Here is a 22,344-nt window from a genome sequence, read left to right as displayed (position 1 = left end):
TGAGGAGTCCCCACTAGGCACGAATTCGAGCAGGCCAAAGGAGTGGGAACACTAACTTCTTGGAAAGAATGACTCCGAAGCTGCCTTTATAGTTTCTCTTTTCTATCCAGTGGTTCGGTGGTAACTGAAAAGGAGGGAAGAATTCAGTCTTATCTGAACATGGAGCGTTTGTTCCATTTGTCTTGTTGGTAGGCAGCAGCCGCAGAAACACCCAAGCCTGCTTCAGAGAACGAGGCTGGTCTTGGGAAGGATTCAGTAGGAAAGTACTGGAGTCATTTGCTTTTGTAGGGGAATTTCTGGACATGTACTCTGAAAACCGGAGCTTCTGAGGAGGTGGAGTGGAAGAGCAGGTGGATGGGTCGTTCATGCTGGAATTACAGTCAGAAGAGGTTTCTCGTGCCTTCTAGCCAAAGCAGCATTAGGGACAGAAAAACAACAAAAATGAATTCCTTCTCTCTTATTCAGCCAATCTTGTCAACCATTGACTACATGTGTTTCTGGCTTGGAGCACACTTACTATTTTTGTTATTATTGTTGTTGTTTATCATAATATTCTTATGAGTGTTTTAGATAGGATCTTATGTAGCTAAGGCTGGTTTTGAACTTCCTACATTGCTAAGAATGAACTTGAATTTCTGGTTCTTGTGTTTTTACTGCCCGACTGTCTGTGTCCTGATGTTATAGTGTGCACTGCCACATGCATTTTAGGGGTAGAACTCAGGACCTTCAGGCATGCAGAGCACATCCACCAACTAAGCGACACCCCCTGCCCCTCAGAATGCACTTTCTGAGACCCCGAGTTAGGACTGAAGCCGAGAACTGGCATCTGAGCCTGGCGTGTGTTTTATTTATGGATAATCCATTAAGGCTCCAATTAGTTCTGTCTTTTGTGGGAGGAAATCGATTTCCACCCTTTTAATGTGTGACTCTCTGGTGTCCTGTTTCGCATGGCTCCCAGAAGGGGATGAGCAAATTCTGATGCCAGCAATTGAGGACTAATCTGCTTTTAAGGAGCCCACGAGAAATACACAGACGCTCCTAAACTTGTTGGCTCTTGTCCCATACTAAGTTGAAAACATGCTAAATCAAGCTAGGTGTGATGCCAAACATTTGTAATCCGAGCCTGCTGAAGGCCAAGGCAGGAGATACACGTTCAGGGGTAGTCGTGTAGAGTACACAGTGAGACCCCCATCTCAAAAATCAAACAAGCAAAAGGGTGTACTGGCTACAAGCACGTACTGTCCTTATGGAAGACCTGAGTTTAGTCCCTAGCTCCAACATGAAAGCTTTTAACTGTAACACCAGTTCCAGGGGGATCTAACGCCTTCTTCTGGCCTGCAAGGGCACCGGGTAGGTACAGATGTGGTTCACACATATCCACGCAGGCAGGCTACTCATACCCACAAAATAGTAATACATTACAAACAAAACAAAACAATCACAAATGATGTGTTGAATACCGTTCACAGTTTACCAGCAGGACAACCTGTAGAATATTGATTGTTTACTCTGTTCTTGGCTGACAGGGATCTGTGACTGGCTACCAGAGTTAAGAATACCACACTGCGCTGTACACGGGGCTGGAAGCTTGGCTGCCCCACAATGCTACTTGAGAGGAGGCCTCGGCTAGGTCGCTCTGTTTCAGCTACCTGCCTACATTACAGGGCAACTTAGAATGTTGGTAATGAAGGAATCCCACAGTAGAGAGTTGTGGGCCTCCTGCCATGTCTGAGGGCAGGAGTCTCAAGTTAGGGAAGACTTGGCCTAAGAGAGTTTCGGTGGACCAGAGAGATGGCTCAGCAAGGAGAGGTGCTTGACAGAGGCTGCATTGGCCCTGGACCCACGAGGTACGGAAAAGAATTGCTGCAAGTTGTCCTCTGACTTCCAAACGAGCACTGTGGCAAGCACCCACACCCAATGAACAAACAGATGTAATACTTTTAAAATAAAGACTTCAGCAGGGTTAAAAAAAAAAAAGGATACCACACTGCATAGCTTTAGCCCAGATACAATTTTTATTCAGTATATCATCACTCATGTACTACTTTACTATCAAAATTTATAAGGCATTCAGGATTTTTACATTTATGCTTTTCTTCCTCCAACATTAAACTTGATTTAAAGTCATGACTTGATTTTATTTCTAATTAATAAAAATTTCAGGCTACGGAGGAAATGTCTTTATGCATGGGATAATGTTATTAAATGCATTTGTCAGCCAGCATTTTTTTCTTCGACAAACATTCCAAATATTTAACAAAACTGAAGGTTTAGCAGACACATACACCTTTTGGACACTGAGACAGGATGTTCTCAGTTAAGTTTAAAAACTCATAAAAAAAAAAAGACCACCTCATTTTCAGTTCATTTATGATGTTGGGTCGGGCCACAGTTATAGCTACAGTTGAACACATGTAGATGTATGTACCCTATAGGCCATAGGTTGTATATGCCTGCTTATGGTAGACACTATACACGCACCATTTGGATTCTACCACTGACAATTTATTATAATTCTACTTCATTATAAATACATTCTTCTACCCATTGTCATATCCTCTGTAAGTCCTTCCTTCCTTCTTTCCTTCCTTCCTTCCTCCCTCCCTTCTTCTCCCCCTTCCCCCTCTTTATTCATTCATTCATTCATTCATTCATTCATTCATTCATTCATTCACTTCTTGAGACAGGTTTTCTCTGTGTAGCTTTGGCTGCCCTGAAACTTGCTTTGCAGACCAGGCTGGCCTTGAACTCAGAGATCTATCTGCCTGTCTCTGCCTCCTGAGCGCTGGGATTAAAGGTGTGCGTCACCGTGCCCAGCTCCGTCTTATTTTCAATATAGTTCAAAGGAAGTTATAGTTATCAGCTTGCCATCCCCAAAGACATAAACTTGCATATTATTGATTAGATTATTAAATTGGTGAGATTATTCCAAATAAGAATATTTAAGGTTTATTATCAGGTATATTTTCAGTCTGAAGACAACTATCCATATGGCTTTACATCCTCGAAGAATTACTACTGGACTTGAGAAGTCCAGTGTCCCCTGGTGCCTTAGACCAATCAGAAATGATTCTCCAGCTTTTGATATATATATATGTATATATATATATATATATCAAAATATTCACTATAAATTACTCCAGCTAGTATGTGTCTGTTTCCTCTCTCTTTTTTTTTTTTGCCACACACCCTTGTAAAGGACCTATTATCTATCCAAAACAGACTTAAGAAATTTAAAGCATTGATTTTGTTCTTGCTTGCTTTATTGATTTCATTATAATTCATAGATATTAATTAGCACAGAGACATGTTGCTTTTCAGTCTATTAAAAAAAAAAAAAAGAGTGGATTTGCTTGTGAAGAGGCGATGGCCAGAAGGTGTTCAGAAGGGACTCTCTACCTTGACCCATGACAGATGTTTTTCTGACTCCTGCAGATTAGCACTGTGGCTGTGGTAATAAATGTTTTGAATAAAACCTTCAGGCTCAGGGCTGGAACGAAAGCTCCCCCATAAGAGTCAAGAGCCTCTACTACTTGCGTTCAGTTTCCTCCGGCACCCACCAGAAACTCTAGCTTGAGGGGATGCGTTCTGAACCGGAGGGAAAAACCCTGATGTTTCTAGAATCTATGATGTCTGCTATGGGTAGACAAGATGGAGGATAGGACAATAAAGATAGAAATTCTTCTTCTTATGCCATGTGGTCTCCCAGAAGTGAGCACACAGATCAATCCCCAGTCTCATCTTGGTCTTTAACCCCATGTCTCATGTAAACTCGCATAGCATCTGTAGGATATCTTTCTAGAAAAGACAGATGAAATGTTCAGATGAAATAGTGTTCAACCTCCTTTAAAAAGTTAAAATTCCACTCACCTGTAATTCCAATGTACATGACAGCCTTCCTTTTCTTTTTTCTTTTCTTCTTTTTTTTTTTTTACTTTTTATTAGCTCTTTGTGAATTTCACATCATGTACCCCATTTGTCTCTGCCTCTCCTCCTTCCTGCCCTCCACCCTTGCAACCTTCCCCCTAACAGAGAAAAAAGATCTTGTGTGGAAGCTGTATTGTGTCACATTGTGTCCCACAGTATACCTTTTGTCTACACTTTCTTGTTTGCCAATGTTCATTGCAATGACTTGTTGGTCTGGTTTGAGGTCACTGGCTTCTGCTACTCTATCAATACTGGATCCTCACTGGGCCTCGTCTCAGATATCCTGCTGTTGCCCTGACATGGAGATCTTGGAGTTTTGGATCTGTAGAGCCCCTTCATGCACGTCGGGAGTTCATCAACGGGGTAGATGTGGGGATGGGACAATTTGAAGTCCTGGATCTGGGCCTAAGAGGTACTTTTCCTGTCTGCCTTCCCACTCTCACACCCTTGAGGCTGGCTCACCCACAACCCTCACATCCAGGGCCAGCTCTGTTGGGCTCTTGAGGTGAGATGCAGCGTCTGCTTTCCTGAGTGCTGCAGCAGGTGAGGAGCAGGACTTCTGCTCTAATGACCCCATTGGGGTCACCTCTCCTGCCTGCTGCCAGTGGTGAAGAGCAATAGGGGAGAAGGGTGCCACCACAGGGGAGACAAGTGATAGGGCCAGCTCGCCCACAACTCCCACAACATGTGGGGCCTTCTCCCAAATACTGCAGCTGGCTAGTGGCTAGGTCTGCTCTCATGCCTCCAGGGCCAGCTCTCCCACAAAGCCAGGTAAAGGTGGGGCCAGTTTTGCACAGCCCTCAGACATCCACATGTATGAGGCAGCAGCCCAAAGCAGGACATCTACCTGGCCTTTGGTGGTAACAGACCCCTGCTGCTGCAGGGCCATGGACCCAGATATGGCCCTTGGTGGCAGCATTACACCATGGTCCCAGGTGGCATCACAGACTACTCACACCAGGCTGTTCCTCACTACCCTCCAGTCTCCAGTTCTGTCTCTCTCTTCATTGTGCCCACCTCCTTCTGCTTCTCTTTGTCTGCCATTTCTCCACAACTCACTTGCTCCTCTTAGCGGTGCCCAAGGTCTCTTGAGTATCTAGAGTCATCTCAAGAGTGCTATGCTTGACTTGTGCATTACGGCATAGGCAGGGGTCATTGGGCATGTTCTGCCCCTTCCCCTCGCCTAGGCCTGCAAGGCACTGGGACTAGTGTCATCTCAGGGTAGTTCCCAGTCCGGGCACCAGTCTGGTGGTCATTTCCTGCTTGCTCCTCTCCTGTCCTGCTTGAGCGCCCCCTTGCCAATGTAGCCTGTCTTTGGCTCACTGTCTCCAGGGGCCTGTGCTGGACTGGTGGTCTCAAGCTCACTCTTTTTTTCAGGGGATGTTAGGCTGCTAATGAATCATTCAGATGTTCATGTGCTCAGAACACTGAACATAAACATCACCTCTCTCCTCTCTGCCACCTACTGACACACGTGTGACACAGCAGCCGCCTCTGCAAGGCAGGGAGCATCCTTGAGTAATGAGTTCTGTAAACTCTGAAGAAAAGAAATTTAGCTTTATGTGTATGGATGCTTTCCTTGCACATACGTGTGTGCATCATGTGTGTCCCTGTCCCGGGTGCCCACAGAGGCCAGAACGGACATCCCTTAAAGTCGGGTTGTGGGCTGCCATGTGAATGCTGGGAATCGAACCCTGTTTCTCTAGATGAACAGATTTTCTCAACTGCAGAGCCATCTCCTTAGCTCTTAGTACTTAGCCACTTTAAAGCTAATTATATTATCATTTTGCTTTGACCTCTAAGTATTTATATTTGTGACTTACTTGAAGCCACTGTGGAAGACACAGAACTTATGGACTATCTCTATATAGTGAGGGAATGTATTTTAATGACTTAAGAGTCTGCGGTTCAACTAACTCAACAATGGGCAGCTGTGAGCGGGAACTCCAGGAGTCTAATAGTTTCTCAGTCCCACGAGGCTAGTGGTTTCAGCTGGTCTTCTGTAGAAGATGGAATCCTAAAGAGTTAGGTTCCAACAGACGTTTTGGCAGGTAAGAGTGAAGAAGAAACCCTCCTTTTTCCATTGTCCTTATGCTGGTCTCCGGCAGAAGGTGTGGCCAAGGTTAATGGTATGGATCATCACACCTGGATTTCAGCTGTTCTTGGAACTTGTTCTATCCCAGGCTGTTCTTGAACTCAGTGATCTGCTTGGCTCTGTCTCCTAGGATTAAAGGTGTGTACCACCTTGCCTGGGATGTGTAGCCTTCATTTCTGGGTTGTAGTTCATTCCAGATATAGCCAATTGACAACATGGAATAGCCATCCCATGGGCCAAGGAGCAGAATTTATCTTCTGTGCTTGCGACGAGGACAATGTGACCATCTATCTACTTCAGTTCCTGCCACTGTACCCTAGCTGCCATGATGGATTAGACCCTGGATCTATGAGACAGAACAAACCTCTCTTCTCTTAAGGTGACTTTGTCACAGCAACGAGAAAACAATTCATTTAACACTGGTTCCCTAGTAGGGTTTTTGGAAAGGTATCTACAAAGACAGTTCTTTCTTGGAATAGAAAAAGTCATGGAGACACTAATAACCAGAGAAGAAAAGTGTCCACATGGAAAAGTTAGCGATTCAAGATAAAGAAGAATTCAGGCGTGCTGCAGGAAGAGTAAATGCGTTGGCTTTGCCACGAGGCAGAAATGCTGCAGCTAGAAGGCTGCAGAGGGAATGCCATTTTCAGCCTACTCTCTGACTTTTGCCAAATGCAAAAGTTGTAGCTCACACACAGGACAATTAGACAATTTTTACAGAAAATGAAATTAGGATGAATTGGAAATACAAGAGGAAGTAAAAATGAATTCAAAAATAAAGTTAGAATGGAAAAGTGTACTGTGACCCAGGGAAGGCTGTGAAATCTCAAGACAGCAACAGCGGAAGTGGACACAGAAGCATGTGCCTGTAACCTGGGTGCTCAGAGCTGACCCCTACAGGTCATCCGTAACCTCGACACATGCCTCAGCCTTCAGCAGGTATCAAGTTCAAGGCCAACCAGGTCACACAGACTCTGGTGGGTGGAGAGGACTCCAACTGCAGATCTGGAGCATTAAACTGCCAGCATACCCTTAAGGGCTCAGTTTACAAACTCAAGGCTCTGTCTGTAAAAATGCTTGCCACACAAGATGAGGGCCTGAGTTCAGATCCCCAGCACCTGTGTAAAGAGCTGGGCAGGAGGCACACAGCTGCAACCTCATTACAGGGAAGGCAGACAGGAAGAGCCCTGAGTCTTCCTGACAAGACAGCCGAGCTGAATCACTGAGCTACAAATACATAGAAGCCCTGTTTCAAGGAACAACAGGGTGATTTAGGCAGTAAAGGTGCTCAAACCTGAGTTCAATCCCCAAACATGGGACAGGGAGAGAAGTGACTCTCACAGCTATCTAACTCTACACTGTGTGTGTGTGTGTGTGTGTGTGTGTGTGTGTGTGTGTGTGTGTGTGTGTTGGGGGGGTACACCCTCCACTCCCAACCACACCCCTCACATATAAATGCTTAAAACAATTCTACAGACTGTGTCTCAAAAGTTAAAATGAGAAAAATCATGCAAGACCTCCACTGTTCACTTCTGGCCTCCACTGTGGTGGCTTTTCCCAGTTGTCCACTTGACTGTATCTGAACGAACTAAATCCAGAAGTGGAGGGAGCACCTGTGATCCCGATCTTGAGGCTGGAAGACCCAGGCTCTCGATCCAGATCTTGATGTGGGATGATACACGATCTCAATCTTGAGGCGTAGTGATCATGAAAAGCTTATCCCCAGGCAAGGTGGCACATACCTTTAATCCCAGGAGACAGAGGCAAAGCAGATCTCTGAGTTCAAGGCCAGCCTGGGACAGAGCAAGTTCCAAGCAAAATATAGTATAGGTCCAGTCCTGGCGGCACACACCTTTAATTTGGGCCACACCTTCTGCTGGAGGCCTACATAAGGACTTTGGAAGAAGGACGACTTCCTTCTCAGTCAGCTGGCACTTACTTGCCAGCACATCTGTTGGAACCTACTTCTTCAGGACTCCATCTTCTACAGCAGACCAGCTGAAACAACTAGCCTTGTGGAACAGAGCAACTATTCCTAGACTGCCCGTTGTTGGGGTTGATGGCCTGTAAGTCATTAAATTCCCTTAATAAATAGGCATTCATAAGTTCTGTGACTCTAGAGAACCCCCCTGACTAATACTACTTTCTCCATTAAAAGTTGTTGAGCATAGCATCTTGGTGGTGCCACCCACAGGTAAAGTGGGGTTCCTGCTTCAGTTTATCTAACCTCAATACCTCACAGATGTGCCTAGTGGTTTGTCTCCTAAATGATTCTAGATCCTGTGTGCTTGGCAATATTAAACATGGCAGGGACGAACCAAGCAGTAAGCTATGTTCCCTCATCTATACTTGAAGCTCTATCATTTGTGTCCTATCATCTCTAATTTGATGTTGGCAGAGGGATGTATATCAGAATGAAGGCTTTGGTGAAGAGAGACACTGCTAAAATGGTTGCTGAAATGGATCACTGACTCACTCCGGGTATGGTTTTAGACAGTGCATATTTCAGTGACTGTAATTGGAGAATGACCATCATGCCCACTCCATTTTTGCTCACCACCTTTGTCCATTCAGCCTTAATAGAGTTAGGAGTGCCCAAATTCAGATTAGTTATGGATGTTATGGACAGGTCTCCAGGCCACATTTCCATTTTGAGCATGGGATGCTATGTTGAAAAGAAAGACTCTTCTCTGCACCCAAATCCCGTGGGAGGGAGAGCTAAACCTTCAGAGAGGCAGACACGCCTGGGAAACCAGAAGAGACTGCACTCTGCACACACATCTCGAACGCCAGAGGAAAACACCAAACGCCATCTGGAACCCTGGTGCACTGAAGCTCCCAGAAACAGCAGCGCAGATCTTCCTGGTTGCTGCAGCCGCAGAGAGCTCCTGGGCAGCACCCCGTGAGCGAACTTGAGCCTCGGGACCACAGGTAAGACCAACTTTTCTGCTGCAAGTGACCTGCCTGGTGAACTCAAGACACAGGCCCACAGGAACAGCTGAAGACCTGTAGAGAGGAAAAACTACATGCCCGAAAGCAGAACACTCTGTCCCCATAACAGGCTGAAAGAAAACAGGAAAACAGGTCTACAGCACTCCTGACACACAGGCTTATAGGGCAGTTTAGCCACTGTCAGAAATAGCAGAACAAAGTAACACTAGAGATAATCTGATGGTGAGAGGCAAGCGCAGGAACCCAAGCAACAGAAACCAAGACTACATGGCACCATCGGAGCCCAATTCTCCCACCAAAACAAACATGGAATATCCAAACACACCAGAAAAGCAAGATCTAGTTTCAAAATCATATTTGATCATGATGCTGGAGGACTTCAAGAAAGATATGAAGAACTCCCTTAGAGAACAAGTAGAAGCCTACAGAGAGGAATCGCAAAAATGCCTGAAAGAATTCCAGGAAAACATAAATAAACAAGTAGAAGCCCATAGAAAGGAGACACAAAAATCCCTGAAAGAATTCCAGGAAAACATAAATAAACAAGTAGAAGCCCATAGAGAGGAGACACAAAAATCCCTGAAAGAATTCCAGGAAAACACAATCAAACATTTGAAGGAATTAAAAATGGAACTAGAAGCAATCAAGAAAGAACACATGGAAACAACCCTGGATATAGAAAACCAAAAGAAGAGACAAGCAGCTGAAGATACAAGCTTCACCAACAGAATACAAGAGATGGAAGAGAGAACCTTAGTAGCAGAAGATTCCATAGAATTCATTGACTCAACTGTCAAAGATAATGTAAAGTGGAAAAAGCTACTGGTCCAAAACATACAGGAAATACAGGACTCAATGAGAAGATCAAACCTAAGGATAATAGGTATAGAAGAGAGTGAAGACTCCCAGCTCAAAGGACCAGTAAATATCTTCAACAAAATCATAGAAGAAAACTTCCCTAACCTAAAAAAAGAGATACCCATAGGCATACAAGAAGCCTACAGAACTCCAAATAGATTGGACCAGAAAAGAAACACCTCCCGTCACATAATAGTCAAAACACCAAACGCACAAAATAAAGAAAGAATATTAAAAGCAGTAAGGGAAAAAGGTCAAGTAACATATAAAGGCAGACCTATCAGAATCACACCAGACTTTTCGCCAGAAACTATGAAGGCCAGAAGATCCTAGACTGATGGCATACAGACCCTAAGAGAACACAAATGCCAGCCCAGGTTACTGTATCCTGCAAAACTCTCAATTAACATAGATGGAGAAACCAAGATATTCCATGACAAAACCAAATTTACACAATATCTTTCTACAAATCCAGCACTACAAAGGATAATAAATGGTAAAGCCCATCATAAGGAGGCAAGCTATACCCTAGAAGAAGCAAGAAACTAATCGTCTTGGCAACAAAACAAAGAGAAGAAAAGCACACAAACATAACCTCACATCCAAATATGAATATAACAGGAAGCAATAATCACTATTCCTTAATATCTCTCAACATCAATGGCCTCAACTCCCCAATAAAAAGACATAGATTAACAAACTGGATATGCAACGAGGACCCTGCATTCTGCTGCCTACAGGAAACACACCTCAGAGACAAAGACAGACACTACCTCAGAGTGAAAGGCTGGAAAACAACTTTCCAAGCAAATGGTCGGAAGAAGCAAGCTGGAGTAGCCATTCTAATATCAAATAAAAACAATTTTCAACTAAAATTCATCAAAAAAGATAAGGAAGGACACTTCATATTCATCAAAGGAAAAATCCACCAAGATGAATTCTCAATCCTAAATATCTATGCCCCAAATACAAGGGCACCTACATACGTAAAAGAAGCCTTACTAAAGCTCAAAACACACATTGCACCTCACACAATAATAGTAGGAGATTTCAACACCCCACTCTCATCAATGGACAGATCATGGAAACAGAAATTAAACAGAGATGTAGACAGACTAAGAGAAGTCATGAGCCAAATGGACTTAACGGATAATTATAGAACATTCTATCCTAAAGCAAAAGGATATACCTTCTTCTCAGCTCCTCATGGTACTTTCTCCAAAATTGACCATATAATTGGTCAAAAAACGGGCCTCAACAGGTACAGAAAGATAGAAATAATCCCATGCGTGCTATCAGACCACCACAGCCTAAAACTGGTCTTCAATAACAATAAGGGAAGAATGCCCACATACTCGTGGAAATTGAACAATGCTCTACTCAATGATAACCTGGTCAAGGAAGAAATAAAGAAGAAATTAAAGACTTTTTAGAATTTAATGAAAATGAAGGTACAACATACCCAAACTTATGGGACACAATGAAAGCTGTGCTAAGAAGAAAACTCATAGCGCTGAGTGCCTGCAGAAAGAAACAGGAAAGAGCATATGTCAGCAGCTTGACAGCACACCTAAAAGCTCTAGAACAAAAAGAAGCAAATACACCCAGGAGGAGTAGAAGGCAGGAAATAATCAAACTCAGAGCTGAAATCAACCAAGTAGAAACAAAAAGAACCATAAAAAGAATCAACAGAACCAAAAGTTGGTTCTTTGAGAAAATCAACAAGATAGATAAACCCTTAGCCAGACTAATGAGAGGACACAGAGAGTGTGTCCAAATTAACAAAATCAGAAATGAAAAGGGAGACATAACAACAGATTCAGAGGAAATTTAAAAAACCATCAGATCTTACTATAAAAGCCTATATTCAACAAAACTTTAAAATCTACAGGAAATGGACAATTTCCTAGACAGATACCAGGTACCGAAGTTAAATCAGGAACAGATAAACCAGGTAAACAACCCCATAACTCCTAAGGAAATAGAAGCAGTCATTAAAGGTCTCCCAACCAAAAATAGCCCAGGTCCAGACGGTTTAGTGCAAAATTCTATCAAACCTTCATAGAAGACCTCATACCAATATTATCCAAACTATTCCACAAAATTGAAACATATGGATCACTACCGAATTCCTTCTATGAAGCCACAATTACTCTTATACCTAAACCACACAAAGGCCCAACAAAGAAAGAGAACTTCAGACCAATTTCCCTTATGAATATCGATGCAAAAATACTCAATAAAATTCTGGCAAACCGAATCCAAGAGCACATCAAAACAATCATCCACCATGATCTAGTAGGCTTCATCCCAGGCATGCAGGGATTGTTTAATATACGAAAAACCATCAACGTGATCCATTATATAAAGAAACTGAAAGAACAAAACCACATGATCATTTCATTAGATGCTGAGAAATCATTTGACAAAATTCAACACCCCTTCATGATAAAAGTCCTGGAAAAAATAGGAATTCAAGGCCCATACCTAAACATAGTAAAAGCCATATACAGCAAACCAGTTGCTAACATTAAACTAAATGGAGAGAAACTTGAAGCAATCCCACTAAAATCAGGGACTAGACAAAGCTGCCCACTCTCTCCCTACTTATTCAATATAGTTCTTGAAGTTCTAGCCAGAGCAATCAGATAACAAAAGGAGGTCAAGGGGATACAGATCGGAAAAGAAGAAGTCAAAATATCACTATTTGCAGATGATATGATAGTTTATTTAAGTGATCCCAAAAGTTCCACCAGAGAACTACTAAAGCTGATAAACAACTTCAGCAAAGTGGCTGGGTATAAAATTAACTCAAATAAATCAGTAGCCTTCCTCTACACAAAAGAGAAACAAGCCGAGAAAGAAATTAGGGAAACGACACCCTTCATAATAGACCCAAATAATAAAAAGTACCTCGGTGTGACTTTAACCAAGCAAGTAAAAGATCTGTACAATAAGAACTTCAAGACACTGAAGAAAGAAATTGAAGAAGACCTCAGAAGATGGAAAGATCTCCCATGCTCATGGATTGGCAGGATTAATATAGTAAAAATGGCCATTTTACCAAAAGCAATCTACAGATTCAATGCAATCCCCATCAAAATACCAATCCAATTCTTCAAAGAGTTAGACAGAACAATTTGCAAATTCATCTGGAATAACAAAAAATCCAGGATAGCTAAAGCTATCCTCAACAATAAAAGGACTTCAGGGGGAATCACTATCCCTGAACTCAAGCAGTATTACAGAGCAATAGTGATAAAAACTGCATGGTATTGGTACAGAGACAGACAGATAGACAATGGAATAGAATTGAAGACCCAGAAATGAACCCACACACCTATGGGCACTTGATTTTTGACAAAGGAGCAATGGAAAAAAGATAGCATTTTCAGCAAATGGTGCTGGTTCAACTGGAGGTCAACATGTAGAAGAATGCAGATCGATCCATGCTTATCACCCTGTACAAAGCTTAGGTCCAAGTGGATCAAGGACCTCCACATCAAACCAGACACACTCAAACTAATAGAAGAAAAACTAGGGAAGCATCTGGAACACATGGGCACTGGAAAAAATTTCCTGAACAAAACACCAATGGCTTATGCTCTAAGATCAAGAATCGACAAATGGGATCTCATAAAACTGCAAAGCTTCTGTAAGACAAAGGACACTGGTTAGGACAAAACGGCAACCAACAGATTGGGAAAAGATCTTTACCAATCCTACAACAGATAGAGGCCTTATATCCAAAATATATAAAGAACTCAAGAAGTTAGACCTCAGGGAGACAAATAACCCTATTAAAAAATGGGGTTCAGAGCTAAACAAAGAATTCACAGCTGAGGAATGCCGAATGGCTGAGAAACACCTAAAGAAATGTTCAACATCTTTAGTCATAAGGGAAATGCAAATCAAAACAACCCTGAGATTTCACCTCACACCAGTGAGAATGGCTAAGATCAAAAACTCAGGTGACAGCAGATGCTGGCGAGGATGCAGAGAAAGAGGAACACTCCTCCATTGTTGGTGGGATTGCAGACTGGTACAACCATTCTGGAAATCAGTCTGGAGGCTCCTCAGAAAATTGGACATTGAACTGCCTGAGGATCCAGCTATACCTCTCTTGGGCATATACCCAAAAGATGCCCCAGCATATAAAAAAGACAGGTGCTCCACTATGTTCATCGCAGCCTTATTTATAATAGCCAGAAGCTGGAAAGAACCCAGATGCCCTTCAACAGAGGAATGGATACAGAAAATGTGGTACATCTACACAATGGAATATTACTCAGCTATCAAAAACAACGAGTTTATGAAATTCGTAGGGAAATGGTTGGAACTGGAAAATATCATGCTAAGTGAGCTAACCCAATCACAGAAAGACATACATGGTATTCACTCACTGATAAGTGGCTATTAGCCCAAATGCTTGAATTACCCTAGATGTCTAGAACAAATGAAACTCAAGACGGATGATCCTGAGCCTGCCCCACATGTGGCCCATACATATTCAGCCACCCAATTAGACAAGATGGATGAAGCAAAGAAGTGCAGACCGACAGGAGCAGGATGTAGGTCTCTCCTGAGAGACACAGCCAGAATACAGCAAATACAGAGGCGAATGCCAGCAGCAAACCACTGAACTGAGAACAGGACCCCCGTTGAAGGAATCAGAGAAAGAACTGGAAGAGCTTGAAGGGGCTAGAGACCCCATATGAACAACAATGCCAAGCAACCAGAGCTTCCAGGGACTAAGGCACTACCTAAAGACTATACCTGGACTAACCTTGGACTCTGACCTTATAGGTAGCAATGAATATCCTAGTAAGAGCACCAGTGGAAGGGGAAGCCCTGGGTCCTGCTAAGACTGAACCCCCAGTGAACTAGACTGTTGGGGGGAGGGCGGGAATGGGGGGAGGGTTGGGAGGGGAACACCCATAACGAAGGGGAGGGGGGAGGGGGATGTTTGCCCGGAAACCGGGAAAGGGAATAACACTCGAAATGTATATAAGAAATACTCAAGTTAATAAAAAAAAAAAGAAAGAAAATAAAAGAAAGACTTTGTGCTTCCCTTTTATCTCAGATCTAAATGTCATTAGCATTAGCGTTAACTTTACAGCTAATCTTTATAAGGACAGTTTTAAGTGAGCATTAGGGACAAAAGGCTATCTCTCCATGATAGATGAACAACTGGGGCAGGAAGCAACAGTTAGGAGACCAGTGCTCTGTATTAACTAGTCTCACCGAGCAGTTAAGCAGGTCAGCAACAGATGCCGCCAAAATATTTACCTGTGGTGCGGTTATGGCCTTTTGAGACAATTTTATGTTCTCTTTCTTAGAGAAAAGCCTGTGATTGTTGTTTCCCATCACAATCTGGGGAGAGGGGGGGAGCTGTTGCTGGCATTGTAAGCTGGGGCCTGGCTGGAGGTGGGACTTAGAGGCCATGGCTAGTCCAAGAGGCTGAGCTTTATTTGTCTTGAGCTGAACATCTTGATGATCGGGTTATGTTGGGAACATAGATTTTATCTCAAACACCGCCATCCATGAAGACATTAAATCTTCAGAATTTCCATTTAAACAAGAGTGGGGAAGGTGAAGTGGAGAGGCTTTTGACCTGTGTTAGTTAATGGTTTCTTTTTCTGTTAGTAGTCATGAGATAAGTACTTGAATTAAGCCACTTCCTGGGATGGGAGAATGGGGTGCTTGACAACAAACTAGAAAGATTATCACCAAAGTAGAATCAGTTAAGTATGCCCTACTCTGTAGGCTGAGGCAGGAGGGCTGTGAATTCATGACCACATAGTGTGACCCTATCTAAAAACCAAACAAATAACTTTAAATCAATATGGGGTGGGGGGAGGGGGAGGGAGGGAAGGAGAGAGGAGAGGAGGAGAGGGAGAGGAAGAGGGAGAGGGAGAGGGAGAGGGAGAGGAAAAGGGAGAGGGAGAGGGAAGTAAGGAGAGTGAGAGATCTTACCTGTGCTGGAGTGCCTTATCTGAGCTCTTCTGTTAAAGAATGTTGAAGGAGCAAGATGGGCTTCCAATTAGTGGCTAAGTTTCCTTGGGTCAAACTGAGTTTCAAGTAGGAAAAGTGGAGGAAATGGAATTCAGGTGAGGAGGAGTGACAGGTGTTTGTAGGTTTTGCCCTGGAGTTCTGGGGAATTTCAAAAGCAATTGGCTCAACACGGGGTAAATGAAGTTAGAAAGATAAAGCCACCTAAGGGAGAAGTGCGGAGAGAAAGATCTGAGAATAGCCACAGCAGGGAAATTGGCTTCTATTCTCTGAGCAAAAAGCAAGAAACTCGCAGGGTTTTCTCCAGAAAAGCTAGAGTCCACACAGACATTTATTGAGAGCCATACATAAAGTACAAATTAAGCCTTAATGTGGGACTATTTGGAAGGAGAATTTAGGGACACATAGAGCAACCAGGCAAAGTCCTTAGGAGTTAGGATTTAGGCATGGGCATCAGATAGCTGTACCAGAGACCTCATGGGATAGAAAAGCTGGACCTCAGAGTCTCCTAAGAGATGAACTCCCTGTGTAGAACATACTACCCTGGTTGCTCTCTCTGTTTCTTCTTCTTTTTTAAAAAACTTATTTACTTATATTATGTATTTGAGTACCCTGTCGCTGTCTTCAGACACACCAGAAGAGGGCATTGGATCCCATTACAGATGGCTGTGAGCCACCATATGGTTGCCGGGAATTGAACTCAGGACCTTTAGGAAGAACAGTCAGTGCTCTTAACGGCTGAGGCATCTCTCCTGCCCCCGCTATCTCTGTTTCTTCAGGGAAGAAAATCAGGCTTTGAGCGTCAGTCCAAGTAGAAGACCGAGCTATGCCCCAGAAGAGGAAGGTCGCGTCTCTCGGAGGGATCCTATTTGATAATCTCCAGGCAGCTGCCTCAGAGCCCCAGACCTGGTCCATTACTTCTGTAGCTTTTTCCTACTTAGCAGAAAGTAGGTCCTCTTTCCTGTTCAGATGGCAAAAGATAATTAATTAATTACAGACTGAGGATATGGGTCAGCCGGGAAGTTGCTTGAATATCCAAGTTCAATTTCCATACCCTACCCAAAATTGTACACGGGAGCACACGTGTGTAATCCAGGCAGATCACCAGGGCTCACTGGCCAAGCCACCTTAGTCCCCAGGATGAACTCCAGGCCAGTGAGATGCCCTGTCTCGAAAATTATGTGAATTATGCTTGTCATGGTTATTGTTCAATTGCTATGAAGAGGCACCGTGACCAAGGCAACTCTTATAAACGGAACCATTTAGTTGGGAGCTTACTTACAGCTTTAGAGGGTTAGTTCATGATCGTCATGATGAGAAGGAGACAGGCATGGTGCTGGAGCAGTATCTAAGAGCTTCACATTGAGAGAGAAAGAGAGAGAGAGAGAGAGAGAGAGAGAGAGAGAGAGAGAGAGAGAGAGAGAACGAACAGAACAGAACAGAACAGAACAGAACAGAACAGAACAGAACAGAACAGAACAGAACAGACAGAGTCTGGGATGGGCTTTTGAAACTTCAAAGCCTGTCTTCAGTGGTAGAACTCCCCCAGTAAGGCCACACCTACCCTTCTAGTAAGTCCACACTTTCTTTTTCTTTTTTTTTTCTTTTTTTTCTTTTTTTCAGAGCTGGGGACCGAACCCAGGGCCTTGCGCTTGCTAGGCAAACTGAGCTAAATCCCCAACCCCAAGTCCACACTTTCTAATCCTTCCCAAAGACCCCACTAACAGGGGACCAAACATTAAACATAAGAGCCCTTGGGCCCATTATCCTTCAAAGTACTACAACGACTGGGAACTGACAACTGAGGTTTTTCTCTGGCCTTCACAAACACAAAACACACACGTGCCCTCACGCACACATACACACTATGGCCCTGCACAAACACACACACTATGGCCCTGCACAAACACACACACTATGCCCCTGCACATACACACACCCATACACACACATACAGACTATGTCCCCCCACCAATTTATTTTATTTCTTTCCCCGTCCCTTCCACTACCTTTGCTCTCCTTGTCTTTTCACGTGTGTGGGATTTAGTTGCCTATCCGTGTGGCACTATGCATTTAAATTTGAGTTATTGAAAATCATTTTGTTCTTAGCAAATTAGGGAAAACACTTGATATTTCTGATCTCTGAACATCCCAAATATTAACTAGAATGAGAAGGATGCTAAGAAAGTGTTCTGTTTCTTTCATTAATGGCAACTTTAGCAGGTTATTTTAATTAACTGCTATTGACTTACTTAATTCTAAAATTCCCCCTCTGTAGACCACCGAAGTTCTTTCTTCAAAATAAACTGGTGGCTATAGCAATAGTATTTACATAGTTATGCTAATGTTCACAAATAAACCAATGGTTATTGTCTTTTTACTGTGCATGTGGCTGAGAATTCTCAATCCTTCAAACCAGTATTGGGGGGGGGAGGGTACCTCTGTTATCTTTGCAGAAAAAAAAAAAAGGGAAAGGAAAAACATAGCTAAGTATGGTGGTACACTCTTTTAGTCCCAGGGCTCAGCAGGCAGAGAGATGAGGTGGATCTCTGAGTGCAAAGCTAGCCTCGACTACACAATGAGTTGAGACTAGTTAGGGCTACAAAGCCAACCACTGTCTCAAATCTAATGATGAGCCTAGAGCACTCGTTGCTGACTACTGTATCCAGTGCCCTCCCGCTCCGGTGTAGAAGAACTGATGCTGAATCTAGAAGGCCTGGCCAGAGTGTCAGTCAGATGTCAGTCTCAGTCTCCAGGGACCGTTTGTTCAGTGCTACGTTTAGCAGAACAAACCTGGTTTCAACTTAGAGGCTCTCAGAGGCTTCACAGCTCACGTTAAGACAAAGATAGGCGGTTAACCTTCATTGTCAACTGATGCTGCTTTGGGATCTTCTAGGGCGTTTATAGGGAGGGTTAACTGAGGAGGAGAGATCTACTTGAATGTGGGTAAAAACGTCATCCATGGGCTGTAGATCGTGTCTGAGGAAAAGAACCAGGCAAGTGAGCTGAGCGTCAGCGAGCATCTCTGCTTCCTGACTGGATGTGTTGTAACTAACTCCATAGCATGCGTGCGTGCTATGCGGTCCCAGCCGTGATGACGTAGACTCTCAAACAGAGAGCAAGAGCAAAGCTTTCTTTCCTTAAACTGCTGCTATCAGGCACTTTGCCACAGCAATGAAAGGTAACGGATGCACACGCGGCAAATATCCTTTTCTTTCAGCACTGTACCCTGAGGTAACCAAACTCTCCTCAGTCTAACTTTGCTCCATCCTAGCTGAGGAACAATGAGTTCCGCTATGTGTTTTGTGCAGACGTTTCTGTTTCTGGGGAAAAAAGCAGGTCTTAGATATGGAGGACGGAGAGCCATTGTTTTTATGGACGGATGTTTTCTTTTTTTTTCTTTTTTTTTAAGCAGTTGCTTACTGGAAGCTTTTACATTAGCCACTATCGATGGGTACAGTAAACACTATGAAAAATATCAATTCACATTAATCATGGACCTTCCAGTGGTCTTAGAAGTCAAATGCATTCAGGGGGTGATGCAAGCTCATCGACCCTTAAAGAGCCCCATTAAAAATTAACTCCCAAACAGCTATCCTCCAGGGTTGCATGGAAATAGTTGCAAATGAGTTTCAGACCTCAGTCTAGCCAGGAGATTTGAGCATTTATTTTTTTCAAACAGCAAGGCTGTTTGAAGGAACCATATACTTATAATAAAGAAGAACTTTCTGAGTCTAATCCCACACAGTTTGTAATAAGACAATTGAAAATTGAATGCTCTTTTCTCATTATCAGTGAGGCATTTTAAAGAAAATAAAGGTTGATGGTTCGTGTTTCCTCTGTCCACTCTTCCTACCACATCTGTTTCTAATCCATGGCCTTTATGACGCAAATACTTTAAAAAGTATTCTGGACAATCACTAGAGAAATGTGTTTAAGATTGTGTACTTATTGGAATATAAAATTATCTTGCCAAGGGTCAGATAAATTTAAAAAAGACTAATTTTAAAGTACTTTTAGATCTGTAGAATGACTGAGATAATATGGCAATTTCTTCTTAATGATATTTTTATTTTTAAAAATATGTATTAACTAATACATGAGAAATAACAGGAGGCTGAAAAGCATTATTCCCCAGAATGTGCTATGATATTTCTGAAACCCTTTCTTCATATTGAGAGTGCATGTGAACACACACACACACACACACACACACACACACACACACACACACACATCCTTGTGTTCCCTAGGGCCATAGTCCAAATTTCTCTCTAGCATTCTTAAAAGAACTATGATATTTTAAATATATGTGTGCGGGAGAAAGAAACATTGATTTATTGATTCCATTTGTTGTCTAGACACTTGGTTAAGGATTTGACACTTTTTATTTGTTGATGTCCATTAAACTCTCATAGCCCTCACATGAGGTAGATGATATCATCTTTATTTTGCCAGAGAAGAAAAGGAAGCTTAGAAAACGGAAGGCGCTTGCTATGATCTCCTGTCTGCAAATTTGGCAGCTTAGAAACAGTTTTAAAGGCAAGCTTGTTGGAATCCAGGATTGAACTCTCTTTCTTGCTCTTTGTAGACTCTGTGTCAAAATTAGTACATGGTAAAATAAATAATAAATAATAAATTCCTTTGGCTAATGAATAACAACCTTTAAAACATGTTCTTTTTATTTATACTAAAATTCAGCTGATTTTTTTTGATATTTCATGCAAATGGAACAATTCAGCAACCTAGGTAAGTCATGTACTATGTGTTGGTATTCTGTTAAGCTCCACCCCCACAGCTACCTGACAACAGCCAGGTATGCTCCGCCCCACAGGCAACAGCCAGCTGTGCCTGATTATATAAGGGACTGCTTGTCCCCTCCTCCTCCTCCTCTTTCTCTCTCTTACCTTCTCTTAACCCTCTTGCTCTTTGTTCTTCCCCCCATCCGCCCCCCCTGCGTGCCCATGGCCGGCCGGCTTCCCTCTCCTCTACTCTTCTCTCATTAAACCTCTCCACATGGAACCATGGTGTTTGGGCGTCTTCTGTCTGGGCACGGGCCGAGATTCGAAACCCTAACACTATGAGCAATTTGGAAGCCAAGCTTAATTTACAATTTACATTTCCCTAGGCAGCCTTCAGCAGTGGCCTCCTGTCTCCTCAGTGTGGAAGTTCCCCTTGGACTGAACCTGTGTTTTCCCTGTGACATTCCTCTTGACTACCCCCTCAACAATATGAAAGCTGTTGCTCCAGTCCAAAAAACGGCTGGCATGTGGTTGTTTTCTCTTGCCCCTGGAAGTGCCCCTCTCTATCTGACAACAAGATACTGTTTTCCCAACACAACCTGGCTCCCTCTTTAGTCTGCTGGACTTTTCTTGGAACTGAGGGTCATCAGTTCTGACTATGCTCTGATTTCAAAAGGATTGTCAATCCTGTCATTCTTGAACTACTTCCATAGTGGTCAGCAGCCCAGAGCCTCCTCTTTGCCCTTGTTACTTTGTCTGGAGTCACTGAGGGCCCTTGCATGTCGGAGAACCAGCATTTCCAAGGACAGAGGGAAAGAGTAAAAATGTGGCTCGCAAGGAAATACAGCAGCCATATCACCCATCAGCCATCTGCAGCTTAGCTTGTAAGTCTGCCTGTGCTTGCCAAGTGTGCAGAGGATACCTTTCTTCTTCGAGGGGTCAATGGCTGCATCTCGTTGTGTCAGAATTGGACTTTGGGTCCTGTGGGACCAACCTACTGAGGGGAGAAAGCCACTCCCTGATCACTGATCAGAGGCCGAATTTGTCTTTAGCACTTCTCCCAGAAAGCCATTGGCTTGTGTTCTGCTACAGGTTACCCTGCTGGAGTATCTGAAGGTGCACTCAACTGTCAGAATAATTCAGGCCACGTGAATACGCTCAAAGGAACGTGAGCTATTGGCCTTGAATGTTTCTAAGCCATGTCCATGGCAATTTCTAGGAGGTTCAGTAGATGGTCGAGCTTCAGTAGTAAATTACTTTAGCCTCTCCAAGGCAAAACTCAGAATGTTAAGACATTGAGTCCCTGAAAAACCATAGCAATTCCTTAATAAACCCCACTCATGCCGTAGATTCTAATAAACTTGACCTTGTAAGGCCCTTACTGCTGCATGTGTGCACAGCAGGAGGTCTAGGACTCTTGGCTTTAAGTACCACATGCTTCTACCGTTTCTACTCAAATGATAGGATTGTCAAGTGCAATGATCACGTGGACTCTTAACTTGACAGGACCTCGAGCCACTCAGGAAACAAAGCTCTGTGCATCCACACAGGAGGCTCACATTCCTGCCACCATGCCTTTGCTGCTGTGATAGGCTATATCCTTAAGCCGAAAGAGATGATAACCCCCCTGTTCATTAACTTGCTTTTGTCAAGTAATTAGGTACAGAAACAAGATAGACGCTGCCCACTTGGTACAAGTGTGGGAGCTCCCAGGTATCTGCAAGGCCTGTCCACGTCTCTGCCAAGAGAGGAAAGATT

The 22,344-nt window shown here is 43.3% G+C and overlaps 1 protein-coding gene, 1 long non-coding RNA gene and 1 other non-coding gene across 4 annotated transcripts in view; 1 reads left to right on the top strand and 2 right to left on the bottom strand.

The window, feature by feature from the left end:
• The window catches only part of Prkg1 (protein kinase cGMP-dependent 1), a 1,231,555-nt gene that overhangs the window by 719,328 nt on the left and 489,883 nt on the right, over positions 1–22,344 (top strand).
• LOC120100441 (small nucleolar RNA SNORA17) lies at positions 5,307–5,440 on the bottom strand. The gene has a single exon (XR_015655993.1). It is a non-coding gene; the product is annotated as a small nucleolar RNA SNORA17 (small nucleolar RNA).
• Positions 16,158–17,287, bottom strand: LOC134483987 (uncharacterized). Its single transcript, XR_015653203.1, has 2 exons — positions 17,127–17,287; positions 16,158–16,805 (listed from the first exon to the last, which is right to left on the bottom strand). It is a non-coding gene; the product is annotated as an uncharacterized LOC134483987 (long non-coding RNA).

This window comes from Rattus norvegicus, chromosome 1 (assembly GCF_021556685.1).
Source record: "Rattus norvegicus strain SHRSP/BbbUtx chromosome 1, alternate assembly SHRSP_T2T, whole genome shotgun sequence".
Classification (NCBI taxonomy): domain Eukaryota; kingdom Metazoa; phylum Chordata; class Mammalia; order Rodentia; family Muridae; genus Rattus; species Rattus norvegicus.
Note: the sequence above shows the minus strand (reverse complement) of the source record. Positions and strands in the feature narration are given on the sequence as shown.